The sequence below is a fragment of the Oryctolagus cuniculus genome, chromosome 10, assembly GCF_051225735.1.
Source record: "Oryctolagus cuniculus isolate XC-2025 breed Fujian yellow rabbit chromosome 10, ASM5122573v1, whole genome shotgun sequence".
NCBI lineage: Eukaryota > Metazoa > Chordata > Mammalia > Lagomorpha > Leporidae > Oryctolagus > Oryctolagus cuniculus.
The window spans coordinates 122,599,301-122,613,781 of record NC_142876.1 but is presented as its reverse complement, the minus strand read 5'-3'; the positions used below and the strand labels follow the sequence as shown (position 1 = coordinate 122,613,781).

At 48.8% G+C, this 14,481-nt stretch overlaps 2 long non-coding RNA genes across 4 annotated transcripts in view; both read left to right on the top strand.

The window, feature by feature from the left end:
• Positions 1-12,519, top strand: part of LOC149124465 (uncharacterized) — a 52,231-nt gene extending 39,712 nt beyond the window's left edge. Inside the window, exon 3 of the long non-coding RNA XR_016214483.1 lies at positions 12,311-12,519. This is a non-coding gene — a long non-coding RNA (uncharacterized LOC149124465). The remainder of the gene's footprint in view (positions 1-12,310) is intronic.
• The window catches only part of LOC149124464 (uncharacterized), a 206,294-nt gene that overhangs the window by 86,010 nt on the left and 105,803 nt on the right, over positions 1-14,481 (top strand). The window lies entirely within an intron of this gene.

The window sequence follows — 14,481 nt, the reverse complement described above, 5'->3', positions numbered from 1 at the left end:
CCCAGTGGTTTAACTGAAGTGAACTCAGGAGGTGCTGGGGGGAAAGCCCTTTCACCTCTGGCCTTGAACCTTGGGGGATGGCAGTGTGGAGCTGCCAGCAGCCATTGCGGCGTCCATGGAGCCCGAGTGAGGAAAGCACAGTGACAGGGCTGGGTGCTGCGTCCTGATGTGGCTGAGACTGAGCCACACTTTGTAGGGATACAGAAAAAAAATCACCAATTTCAGACACGTGAGTTACCATTTGGTTTCTTTTCATTTTTGCTGATGCAGGCCAAAGTGGGGTTTTCTGACTAGGCATTGGCTCCGGGGCTTGAATAAACGTTGTAACGGCACTGGTTCTTGTGTGGATGGTGTGTGGAGGTGATTGGGAGTAGAGCAGGTCTCGTGGCTGGCAGGGGAGAGAGAAAGCCCCACGTGGGCACGTTTGCTGTGTCTTCCCGCGTGGTACCCTCCATCAGGTTGTGAGGCAGCGAGAACACCCTGACCACACACTGAGCTCTCAGTGGACTGCACTCTGGGACTCCCTGCCTGCAGAACCAGGAGCTGCATAGCCTCTGTTCCTTGCAAGTGTCCAGTGAGGGTGACAGAAAATGCACTGAGAGAGGCGGTGGACGTGGTGACAAACCTGCACTCCAAGAGACTTCCGGGTTGTGGTTGCCACACTGTTGCTGCTGACGTGGGTGCTGGCATCCCTCCTGTTCTACTCAGTGCACCATTGCCAGTGTGGAGAAGCGCATGCTTCCTCATCTTCTCTTGTTTGTTTATTTATTTAAGATTTATTTATTTACTTGAAAGGCAGAGTGTGTGTGAGAGAGAGAATCTTCCATCCAGTGGTTCATGTCCCAAATGGCAACAACCACTGGATCTGGGCCTGTCCAACGTGAGGAGCTTATTCCAGGTCTCCCATGTGGGTGCAGGGACCCAACGCTTGGGCCGTCTTCTCCTGCTTTCCCAGGCACATTAGCAGGTTATTGGACTAGAAATGGAGCAGCCAAGACAGGAACCAGTGCCCATATGGGTTCACGTGCTAAGCCACAGTGCTGTCCCCCTTACCTCTTGTTTCTAACATGGCCTGATTTCTTAGCGTCATACTTTATATTTCCTAAGATGATTATATGAGAATTTTTCCAGGTCATGCCAGTCATTCTGTGCTTTCTCGTTGAACTGTGAAGTTAGGGGTGTTTTGATCCGTTCTGACTGTCCTGCACCTTCCCCCACTCCACACCCAGTGTTACGATTTCACTCTCATCCACGCCACACTTTATAGAGAGATCGCCCCACCTCCCACACTCTGACCCAAACTGCAGTTAATGGTGACCTAAGGATGCTTTCCCATCCACAGGGAAAGACTAAAGTTTGTACGGAGTTTCCATTGGTTGGGTTTTGATTAGTTTCAAGTCCTTTTTTTTTTTTTTAATGAAAATTAAGCTCCAGGAAGTTGTTATTTTCCTTTCTGAAAATGAGCACAGTTCATTTTGTTATTCATTCCTGTTGGTATGAAAATGCTGCTGTCACCCTATACGCCACTGTTTGCTTCGGTGCTGTGGGGAATCTGCGTAGTTGTTCCTGGTCACCAGGTCACTACTCTTGACATCAGGGGACACACAGAAAATTGATCATGGTCCGTGTTAAGGAGGAATAGAGATGGACTGAGTTCCCAATGCTGACTTTAACATCAGGGAATGGAACCCTAAAGAAAGTGTTGTTTTATATCATATGGTTGCTGTGTAAACCTGTCCTCGTGCAGCCACTGGGTTAGAGCAGTGATCCCCAAACTGAGACTTCTGAGAGCCCACCCATGGGTACTCGGAGTCAGTGGTTGGGAAGTGGGCCTTCCATTCAACTGTCCAGGATTTCCAGTCTAGATTCTCGAAGAGTGATGGTTTTGTAGGATCGTTGTAGCTCCAGTGTGAACAGGGTGTCCACACATCTTGGATCACAGAAGGGAGAAGGGAAAAACCTTTCTTTTTTTTTTAAGATTTATTTATTTATTTGAAAGTCAGAGTTACACAGAGAGAGGAGAGGCAGAGAGAGAGAGAGAGAGAGATCCTCTATCCAATGGTTCACTCCCCAATTGGCTGCAATGGCCAGAGCTGAGGCGTTCTGAAGCCAGGAGCCAGGAGCTTCTTCCAGGTCTCCCACGTGGGTGCAGGGGCCCAAGGACCTGGACCATCTTCCACTGCTTTCCCAGGCCACAGCAGAGAGCTGGATTGGAAGTGGAGCAGCCAGGTTTCCAACTGGCGCCCATATGGGATGCTGGCACTTCAGGCCAGGGTGTTAACCCACTGTACCACAGCACCGGCCCCAGGGAAAAACCTTTCTGCATAGAATCCAAGACCAAAGATAACATGAACTGGGTGTATGGGCTCAACTTAATGTCTTACTGTGCCCCCAGCACTGCTCTGGTTCATGTCAAGGACCTGCTAAGAACTTCTCAGTGTGTGGTTTACAAAGCTCCTCCATCCAACCCTGCAATGCCTGCCCCTCACCCGTGTCTTCTCTTGGATTGTCTGATTTTTACCCATCACCATGCACTCATGCAGCTTGGTGTTCCTCCAGCCTTCATAGGTGCACCTGTCACCCAGGAATACTGTGACATTGTAGAATCTGACCCTGCACGTCAGGTCAAGGCTTGGCCAGGTCCTGGGTGCTGCTGCTGAGCTGATCTGTGTTGCTGCCTGCACACTTGGCAGTGGGCTTCCAGTGCACAGTGTGTGTTCTCTTCTTCCACCCTGGGGAGTGTCTGGTGTTTTTAATGTTTGTTTTTTATTGCTTGTTACCCCTCTGCATGCCTTTCCTCTCTAAAGGAGTTTGTAGTTATCATTTCCCTTCAGAACGAAACTTCATGTGGGTTGTCTCTGTTAATCCTGTCACCCATTGTGGATAGATGGTGCTACCACTCCCACTGCACAGATTAGGAAATAGGCTTCGAAGGCCTAAGGAAAACTCTAATCAGGATCACATGTGATCCTGCTCAAGATGTGAGCTGGTTTATTTTGTCTTCAACTCCGTAGCGGTGTGTAGTGCAGGGGCCTACACAGTGTGCGAGTTCCGCACTCTCAGGCATCAGTGGGTAATGAGCACTCCATGTCATGGTGGTGACTCAGAAAAATGTTCCCAGTGTCACACTGAGTGGAAAAGAATCAGGATTCAGCATTATCCATAAGAACTTGCTGATTGTGCCACAAGTACATTTGTATACACAAGGCAGAAGGGTTTGAGAGGAAGGAAAACAGCAGCACCTGTGCTGGTCGCACAGGGCTCTGCTTTTCTGTTCAGCTGTAGTTTCGGGTTTTCTTCCAGGAGCAGATATCACTTTTATAACCAGAAACCCCAGTAGTTAGAATAAAGCGTTTGAATCTACAACTAGGCCTGGCGTGGCACTTGTCTGGAAAGGAGAGCGAGCTGAGAGGCACTGGACGGCATCCAGGGGAATGTGCACAGGTGTGTGTGTGTGTGTGTGTGTGTGTGTGATGAGACAGTGCCACACATGCAGGGCACTCATTGTGTGTGTGTGTGTGTGCCTGAGACAGTGCCGCACATCCAGGGCACTCATTGTGTGTGTGTGTGTGTGCCTGAGACAGTGCCGCACATCCAGGGCACTCATTGTGTGTGTGTGTGTGTGCCTGAGATAGTGCCACACATCCAGGGCACTTATTGTGTGTGTGTGTGTGTGTGTGTGCGTGTGTGAATGAATGAGCCCAAGGCAGTGCCACACATCCTAAGCACTCACGTGTGTGTGTGTGTGTGAGAGAGATAGTGAACCTGAGACAGTGCCACATATCTAGGGCGCTCAAATGTGTGTGTGTGTGTGTGGACCGCCTTTAAGAAGGCATGGCCCAGTGGACACTGGCTTCTTGCTTTTGTTTGAGAACTTGGACTGACTTCTGTTACATTTGAAACCGGTACACCTCAAAGTGTAATACTCAAAAAATTTATACAGCACGGCTGTGCTGCTCCATGATTTTCATCGAGCAAACCTGTCTGTGAGCAGCACGTGGCTCCGGAGCCACAGCACCCATTAGTTTGCCTGTTTTTACTGGATAAACCTGGACTCTACACTGTAAACTTTCTTGTGCCTAATGGAAAGCAGTGCTTTTCTGAGATTCTCAGTGTTTCTTGTTCTTTGACTTTGCATTTTCATCACTGTATGCGATTCCATTTCTCCATAATGACGTATTACCTTATACCTGTTAGGGTGGCTATAATCCAAACAAAACAACCAGCAAGTGTTGGGTGGGGAATGGAGAAAAGGGAGCCTTTATCCATTGCTGGTGGAAGTGTAAGTCCGTGCAGCCCTCGTGGGAAGCCCTACAGAAGATTCTCAAGAATAGATCTGCCATCTGGTTCTGCGATGCAGCACAGGTGTGAATGCACAGGAAATGAAACCAGGGTATAGGACAGGCGAAAGCCCTGCTGGGTTTGTTGGAGCACTACTCACAATAGCCAAGACATGGAATCAAGTTAAGTAGCTGTGCATGAAAGGATGGATAAAGAAATCAGGATACGTAAAACAGGAGGTCTACTTGTTCTTACATACAGAAGTCTGATGTTCGTAAGAATGTAGCTGAACTTGGAGGATATTGTGCTAAGTGAGGCAAGCCACAGCCGTAGAACAGATTCCACATCATCTCACTCACACAGGGGTTCTTTGAAACATTCATCGAAGATGTGTTTTATGAAAAAAAGTCAGCATGGATTAATTTTTTTAAATCAAAATAAAATTATCTTATAATGCTATTTTCTAAGAAGATTTTGTAGTTGCCTGGGAAGTGGAATCAAAAAATGTTGACGGAGTAGACTGGTGGTCACAGGTGTGTTGGGCGGGAAGGGCATGGGGAGATATTGGTTGGTAAGTGGGTTCTGGAGTCCTACTGTGTAGGATGATGGTGACATAGCACACAGTCCCAAATTGTCTACTGGCAATGACCACCCCCGCCCCCACTCCTCTCTCCGTCCCAGCTCCTCTCTCCCGTAGCATCTGCGGGGATGTGGGTTCACCTTGGCTTCCCTACAGCTTGTTGGGTTATGTGAAGATGACTTCAGGTAAGTGCCTGGGAGAATCCCCAGTGCCTGCCTCTCTGACTTACTTGACGTATTGAGTTTCTGGATGAGATCTGGTTTGGAAGAGGCAGTTCTGGGGGGAACAGGGTGGTCACTGTTAGGGTGGTAGCATGCTCAGCCTTGCTGCATTTCTTGTTTTCTTAACCTACTTCATAAACAGTAAAGCAGAGTTGAGCAAGGCCGTTTTCCGATGTTTGTGACATTTTTCTGTTTTTCATCGCTGTTCTGTTGAACTGCTTCTCTCCTTTATTGCTTTGCTGGCTACTGGTGCTATCGGATGCTATTTTGGCAGAGGAATGTGTAGATTGCTGTTTGATGCTCTTTGTCTGAATTATACAGGTCAGAATGGCATTCTCAAATCTCCCTTTTTACAAGGCATCGCTGACTAGTGTTATGAAGCACATTGTGACTGTGGCATATGAGGTTGAAATGGAGCAAATGATGTGTACTGATGTGCTTTTCCTGTACTGTGCACAGGACACTTTCCATAAAGCAGACTCGGTCATGCTCCCTTCCTCTGTTGGGCGTGAGGCACATCCACATCCCACAGGAAACTCAAAGTCAGGGAGAGGAAGAGGAAGCATGGTTTAGGATCTGTTACATTACAGAATTGCAGCTCAGTGATTACATCACTGCTGCACCTGCTCCGTGGGTTCAGGCGGTTTGTGAGGAGGGAGCTGTGTGTGGAGTAAGCAGGTCCATTCTTAAGTGGGAACATGATGCTTTCTCCTCCTTTCTTACTTACGCAGAATGAATAAGTCATTGGAGTACATCTGGGAGAGTAGAGGCGACTGTGGTACAGACATTTGAAAAACATTTTATGATGCAAACATTGCAGAAGGTGGCAAATGTTTCTTTGCCATTCTGATGTTTATTCCTCTCAAGCTTAGAGACCATGGAAGTTTCCTTTTTAATTTGTAGCTGAACCAGGATATACCTGTTTATTATCTGTGACCTTTGCTTTTTTTAAAAGATTTTTTATTTATTTGGGAGGCAGAGTTAAAGAGAGAGGAAGAGACAGCAAGAAAGGTTTTCCATCTGTCGTTTGACTCCCCAGATGGCCGCAATGGCCATAGCTGAGCTGATCCAAAGCCAGGAGCCAGGGGCCAGGAGCCAAGAGCTTCCTCCAGGTCTCTTATGTGGGTGCAGGGGCCCAAGTACTTGGGTCATTTTTTACTGCTTTCCCAGGCCATAGCAGAGAGCTGGGTTGTACGAGGAGCTGCTGGGATTAGAACCCTTATGAGATTCCGGCACCAAAGATGGAGGCTTAGCCCACTGTGCCACAGGGCTGTGCTGACCTTTGCTCGTAGATCCGGCCCCTGGATGGTTTTGTCTCTTCTCTGAGCCACATTGTGTGTGTGTCACTCTCACAATTTGACACTAAGTTATCAGCTTCTTTATCGGTCCTCTTCTCCCCCTGTGCTTCAGCAGATTTCTACACACAGCGCTGATTCATCATCTCTAAGGGTTTACATTTTATAATTTCCTTTTGACCAGGGTGTGCTTGGTGAGAGACTTCTGAATTGGATAAACGTGTGTGCATGTAAGAGTGGGAATATATTGGTAACGTAGGTATTTCTTCCAGCAAAACATAATTTCAGAGAATTCTTTATGCTTAAAAAAGCCCAAGTGATACCATCAGGAATTTAGCCTTAGGAACTCTCTGAAAACGTGGAGCAAACCAAGTGCATAAAGAAATTAGTGTCATTAAAATTTCTGAAAGCAAAATATGAGAAAGAGCCTAAAAACCAGGTAATGGTGTTTTCAGATAAACTATAACACACTCAGTGAAATATACTGGCTCCATTAAAGTGAGGGTTATGGAGACTCTACGGCAACATGAATAAGCCAACAGTGAAAGAGCCTGTAAAGTGTGATTTTACAACTGAGTGCAAGGAAGCGCGGGGACACACTGCTGGGGCAGATATGCTGAGCCATGGGCAGTGGTTCTGTGGCAGGGGAGTTCACACTAAGACGACTCCCTCCTCTGCCATGTGCTGAAGACTGCTCTGCGGAGTGAACTCTCACCTCTGTGCTGCTGCAGTCACCTGAGACTCAGAGAGGCAGCTGGGTTTCCTGAACTCACACTGCCTGAGCGACAAAGCTGGATTTTAAAGAAATGTCACCATGCATTTCATTAAGGGAGCAGTGGAATCCAGGCAGGCTGGATTCAAACATCAGCCTTTACGCCAGTGGATGGTGGGAAGTCTTCCCCGTTCCCCATCCACAAAGCGATGACAGAGATAAGCATCCGCGCTGAGATTCTACAGGGTGTAGGCTTCTACTTGGCTGGAGTGCCTCCCTCCCTCACAGCGGGAAGTCATTCCCTGAAGGTTGGATGACCCGTCTTTGCTTCCCCTTTCAGACACTACACATTGTTACCATGAATTGAGTATCTCACAGAGAAGGAAATATTATTATTGAGAGTTCATGTGCAAACTAGAGGTGAAAGGAGGCAGTGCAGTTCAGACGCCTTTGACATCGTTGTACTAAATCCAGGGAGGGGGCAGAGAGGGCGGCGTGATTGATGCGGATCTTCAGGGCTCTGGCAGCTGCTTGAGTCTGGCTCATCAGTTCCAGGAAAGATTTCCTGTTTCCTCTGTAGGTGGGAGCAGAGCTTTGTGGCAGACAGCTGCTGGACAGCTGGAGCACTGACCCTCACTCAACACGCAGGGATGCAATAGGAATGGCTGTAGGCTGTTGCTATCCATGCCCATCTGTTTCAACAGCACAGTGACCTCCAGCCTCCTCGGTCTCCCCCAGCCTTATCCCCAACCTCCCATATGTCCTCTGTCATGAGCATTTCTACCAGCTTATTTTGTGTGTCATTTATGTCTGGATGACCAGAGACCAAGTTGGTCCCTACCTAGTGGCTGAGTGTTCATCACTGTTGAAACCTTTCTGAATGCAGGATCGAGCTGAAGACATCCCATGGCCCGAGCTGCTCCTTTCACATAGAGAGAGAGAGAGAGGTCATGTGGATTTCCAGTGCTTACACAGCTGGTCCCCACCAGAGAAAATGCTTCGTTTCAGGGTTCCTGTTTTTCCTTCCAATATGCTTCTGAAACTTTCTGCCAGTGGTCCTAGTGGTCTCCCATGGACTTCCAGACTTGACCTCCAGACTTGACCTCCAGCGGCTCTGAAATACTGGTAGAGAAGAGGTGCTGGCAGTGTACTCCTGGACATCCTGTAGAACCCTCTTGTGAAGGGACAGGACAGAAGGCGTCCTTGGCAGACTGGGAGAGACACTGTCACTGTTGGAAATCTGCCTGCGTGTGGAAGTCCCTTCCTGGACAGACATGATCTCAACACAGTGTGAGGGGTCACCAGGTTCTCTTAACCTCCAGGAGAAAGCAGATCACTCACCGAGTCAAAAACACCACTGGAGATTCCATTCCTTAGGAGCGGAGGGCCAGGCACTTTTCTTCTTGCCTCTCTTATTTTTTCCTTTTTCATTCTTTCTTTTCCCTAATCTTTGCTTTTAAACTTCCTCCTGCCCCCTACTTTCTGCTCATTACCTTGCTCATCTGCTTCTCACCTGTGTTCCTATGCATTTTGGACTCTGCTTTTGTAGGGAAGAATCACTTCCTGTTTTGAGCGTGGACTGGAAATGGATCCCCCTTGGTAGTGTTTTGATACTTCCTGCGTAACACCATTGAACATCCCCTGGAGAGCAGCATAGACCCTGAGCAGCAGTGCTGACTCATCACTCTGTACCCACCATCGTGAGGCCATTACTTTGACTTTTGATATCTCCCTGAGTTTCCAAAAGCAATTTGAATCGTAAATAATAATCCCCAGTGAACTGATGAGGAGAATAAGTTTCAAAGAAGGTGGAGTTGTGACCTACGATTCTGAGCTTTTCAACATCCGAGGTGGCTCTAGGCTTCAGGTTTGGGCCTCTGTGATCTTGTTAACATGTACGAAGCCATGAGCCCGGTCTGGGGAATGCTCCTGGATGCACAGCACCATATGACTTCGTGGCTTTTGAGCACACCATGCAGCTTGCTTTTTTATTGTTCTTTTAAAGGTGTGTTTGTTTATTTGAAAGAGTTACAGCAGTAGAGGGAGAGAGATCTTTTATCTGCTGGACTCTTCCCCAAATGGCCACAACAGCCAAGACTGAACCAGGACTGAGCCCAGGAGCTTCATATGGGCCTCCCACGTGGGTGGCAGGGGCCCAAACACTTGGGCTGTCTTCCACTGCTTTTTCCAGGCCCTAGCAGGAAGCTGGATGGGAAGTGGAACAGCTAGGACTTGAACATGCACCCATATGGGGTGCCAATGTTGTAGGTGGTAGCTTCACCCTCTGTGCCAAAACACTGGCCCCATAAAGCTTTCTGCTTCACCACTTTCAGTGCTTGGGAGGTAACTGGGTTGCCATGTTGAATAGCGTGTGTTTGTGAGCAACATGGCGGAGGCCATGTGGCTACTGGAGGGCATGCAGGAGAAGTACAAGAAGAGTCGAATGCGATTGGGTTTGGTACTTCATCGTCAGTGAGGAAGAAGTTGTTCCTTATTGCTCCTTATTCCCTGAGGGACCCCGTGGAAGGGTTTGTAGAGATGGTAGGATGTTGAGGAGCCAGAATGGGGCTGCTGGTTCTCACCTGTCGCTAGGAAGGTGCTAGACTTCAAGTAAGTTCCTCAAGCTCAGATTCTTTTTTTTTTTAGTTTTTTTTTTTTTTTTTTTATTAGAGAGGCAGAGGTAGAGAGAGAGAGGGAGGGAGGGGGAGGAGGGGGAGGGAGAGAGAGAAGTTTTCCATTCCCTGGGTCACTCCCCAGATGGCCTCAATGGCTGGAGCTCTGCTGATGTGAAGCCAGGAGCCAGAAGTTTTTTCCAGGTCTCCCACGCAGGTGCAGGGGCCCACGGACTTGGGCCATCTTCTACTGCTTTCCTAGGCCACAGCAGAGAGCTGGATTGGAAGAGGAGCAGCCAGGACTCAAACCGGTGCCTGTATGGGATGCCAGCACTGCAGGCGGCGGCTTTACCTGCTGCACCACAGCGCTGGCCCCAAGCATGGGATACTGTTCCAGTCTCATGCACAGGAATTACGACAGCCAGAGTAGCTGCGTGATCACACCCGGGCTCAGGACTCTGGCATCTCTGCCTGTGAGAGAAAGGACGGGGAGAAGAAATGGAATGTACTTCTAGATTCTCAGAGGCTGATGCGTCCTGCCTGAGTAACTCAGCTTGAGTGACGCTCCACAGCGAAGGGCTGTGAGGGTAGAAACTCGCGCACATGGGCAACAGGCAAGCTCACCAAGCGGCTCGGAGACTGACACCTTGCACTTGTCAGCAAGGGACACTGGGATTTTTCAGAGACCAAGTCCAGGACTCACAGGCCCAGGAGTCCTGGGAAATGCTTTTCAAAGAAAAACAGCATATGTTAAATTTGTTTTCTTCTTTCGAGCCACTTTTCCAGAGGCAAGACAGAGAAGTAAGGACAGAGGGAGATTCTGAGCTGTGTGCCTTCCTGGTGATCAGAGGTGGGTTGAGACGGGGTCCTGCACCCTCTTGGCCAGAGGGTGAAGGCAGTGATGGCAGCACCCTTTGAGGTCCCGTTACAAATGGTACTGGGACCAAGGTCCTGGGCTTGGGGAACATACTGGAAGCCAGCTGACTTCCCAGGGACAGGTGCAAACTGGCAGCCCCATTCTTGTTCACTGTCACCCTCCCAGTCTCTATAAACCCTTTCCGGGGTGCTCAGGGCCCGTTCTAGAGAAATGCCATTCTTATGCTCCTGGAAGGCTATTTCTAACTGAGCAGTGGAAGTTTGGGATGGGCATGTGGGGAGATTTCTGTCCCCATTCTTGGAGAATTCGTGTTTTCCTGTGTAACTTAAGAGATGCAAAAAAAATTGCAAGATGAAAATGAACAAGATGAGGGTAAAGCCCTGAGCATTACAGTCTTAGAGCAAGCCAACAAGAAGGCGTGCGAGGGCAGGGCAGAGGGACCCCACAGTGTGCACCCCTACCCTCTCCTACACTGCCGCTACGCACCCTGTCTCTGCTCAAATACTGCTCTTTCACATCTCAGTGTCGGTGCCGATCTGGTGAACTCTTTGTCATGAAGAAGTCCTGCTTGTCAAAGCACCCTTCATATAGCCACTTTGGAAAATGTTTTTGGCAGTTTATTATCAAGTTCAGCATATACTTCACGTTATGGCCTAGAAATCTTACTCTGGATGTCTGTCTAAAGGAAAGTATGTCTCCACACCGAGATCTATACACTAATGCTGATGGCAGCTCTGTTCATGGTATCTCAGACATCATGTGGCAGGTGGCTGTGTGGATCGTGGCCACTCAGCTACAGAAGAAGTGGCGTATACAACAGAGCAGACACACTGCACAAACGTTATACTAAGTGACGAAGGCCGCACACTCGATCATGTACTACCAAAGAGACTGAACTGCAGAGACAGAAGGCAGATCCATGATTGCCAGGAATCGGGCTTAGGAGAGGGTGCAGACAGCAAAATGGCACAAAGAATCATTTAAGGTGCTAGAACTGTTCTGTCTGTCTTCTGGCTGTGCTGGTGGTTACACACACACAAACACACACACACACGTGTCTTTAGAAAGTTCATGGGGCAGAGGGTTGGGCTTAGGGTGCACGTCCTATATCTGAGGGCTTGGAGTTGAGTCCTGGCTCTGGTACTGACTTGTGCTTCCTGCTCATGCACACCCTGGGAGGCAGCAGGTGATGGCTCAGGTAGTTGGGTCCCTGTGAGCCTGTAAGATATCTTGGGTAGGTTCCCAGCTCTCACCTGCCACTGCAGACATTTGGAGGGTGAACCAGCAGATGGAAACTCTTTCTTTCTCTATCTCTGCTTCTCAATAGTAATAATAAATACATGCATGGAAAACACATATCTTGGAAAAGCTACATGGACAACAAAACTTTATGGAACCAAAGTAAACATATAAATCGATTTTCCATGAACTTTTTGAAGTCCCTTTGTATATTTGCTAGAGTAATCCACCTGTACATTACAGAAAGATGGATTTTATTTCATTAATATTACTTAATAAACTTGACTTAGAAAAATCCTGATCTAAACAACCACCACTTCCACCAAAACCGTAAAATGGAAGAAGCGGTTCTGTACTCCCAGGACATGTTCATTGGTGCTGACAATAGTATGGGGGGAATAAAGGAACTGTGTACCGACTCCACAATTTTCCTGTAAATCTGAAACTATTTAAAAGAGCCATGGCTCACCCATGACCTGTGTGTCTCCCACAGCCCTTTTAGACATGATTCTACCCACAGCACCCACTGAAGCCCTCTACAGCTTTCAGCACCTCAAGCTGGAGTGCAGTCTGCACACCTTGCCGGGGGTGCTGTGCCTGTGTGCATCCTCACGCCAGGTCTGGGAGGCCTGGGAGTCTGCACAGCTCATGAGCGTGAGATGTTGCTGCCGAGCTGTGGACCACACCATGCAGTTTCCTGTCCCAGATCCTGAACTTCGTGGTAGGTGTTTGGGTGTCCTGTGTGGTCCTGGGTTGCCTTTCTGTTGAACTTGGTCACGGCTTACCAGTTGCAGGGTGTGGCTGTTGTGTGGTTTGCTGTAGCTCTCTCCTCCAGCTCTCTCTGAACCTCCTGAAAGCAAGGTGCATGGACCCACGGCCTCCTTTCTTGAGACCCAGTGGTGCCTCCTAACCCAGAAAAGCTTGCTGGGATAGAAGTGTGAAGGTAGGGATGCCTCAAATTCAGAACAGTCCAGTTTTCTCCCTGCCACCCTGGAACAATAGTATCTGGAAGGCTCCCAGCCCAATCAGTACAGGGTCAAAGAGTAACCCCTAGGACATTGGGGGTTAACTGACAGCGACCACTTGAGGGCCTGCGTTCCCCAAAGCTCTGTGGCAGCAGCTGCCTCTTGGACTTGTCTTGCTCCTTCTGGCCCACTGGTTGGTGTGCTGCCCCTGCAGTCATGGTTGTGCTGGTGGCCCATTTTCAGACGGGATCTCCCCACGTCATGGGAGCAGCCGACACTGTGTGGTGGAGCTCTCCAGATGGGGAGGTCTCTGGCACAGCTCATGCGTGTGGGTGCTTGTTTGATGGACGGTTCTGGAGTCTTGAACCTATTTTTATCATTTGACCACGTCACATCCTCTCTCTGCACTGGCATTTGCTCATCTGAGATGTGCAGAATGAGCTGAATCAAGTGGCAGCACAGTCGCTTTTCACCCCTAAAAGTCAAGATTTGCAGCTCACGAAACCTCATGCTCCCCTGCCCTAAGTAGTGTGAGGATTTCAAAACAGATGAAAGCCTCCTTGTTTCACTGCATAAAATCCAAGGGCTGGTGGTTAGTGTCCCCAGGATGGTGTACTCCTTCCATTCAAGACGTTGGTTGGCCTCCACAAGCTTCATCTCTTACTCATGTCCAGTTCTGGGGGCCGGCACCATGGCTCACTTGGTTAATCCTCCGCCTGCGGCACCAGCATCCTATATGGGCGCCAGGTTCTAGTCCCAGTTGCTCCTCTTCCAGTCCAGCTCTGTACTGTGGCCCGGGAGGGCAGTGGAGGATGGCCCAAGTGCTTGGGCCCCTGGACCCGCATGGGAGACCAGGAGAAAGCACCTGGCTCCTGGCTTTGGATCGGCGTAGCTCCAGTCGTAGCGGCCATTTGCAGGGTGAATCAACGGAAGGAAGACCTTTATCTCTGTGTGTCTCTCTCTCACTGTCTAACTCTACCTGTCAAAAGAAAAAAAAAAAGAAAAAAAATCTGGAACTAAGGTAGAACTGTCCTGCCCATGCCGGTTATTGGCTTCAGCCTCAATTGATTTCAGATGGAGAGTTGTGTATGAATATTAATTATTCTTTGAGGGCTTTTTAAAAAGATTTTCTTCAATACTTCTGTTTTCACAACACAATCAAGGGAATTAGTGCTCCTGACAGAACAGCAGTTACATGTGTACCACAGCCCCGCGTGTGAGGTGATGTGCGTTTTCTGGAAACCGGACCTCGCTTCAGATGGAATCAGTTTCCTCTGTTGTATGTGTTGGTGGACACAGGGCCTCGGCTCTTCTTTTGAAGCAGTTCTCCATCTGAAACTTAGCTCAGCTTCCTCTGGGGTCCCCTCTGCAGGTGGCCAAGGCACTCTAGAGGAGTCCGGTATTCTAGGGATCCTGTGGTTTCTGCTCTTCCCTTCTCTCCCGCGTGTTGAGTTCTTTGCAGATCTTCCTGCTGTAACTTTCCTGCCTTCTGAGTAGAGTGTGTGCTACCCTGTCACCTGAGCTCCAGAGAGTTAGGTACCCTTCAAGCTGCTGCATGGTTTCCTACCCATGATTCCACTTCCCAGCATTCTTTGCATCAGGTGGAACTGGAAGTCTGTGCCCGGTAGAATGGGAGTGGAGGTTGTACATGTTACTTCCTGTGGAGATGAGGAGATGGGCTTCTCTCCTCCATGGTCTG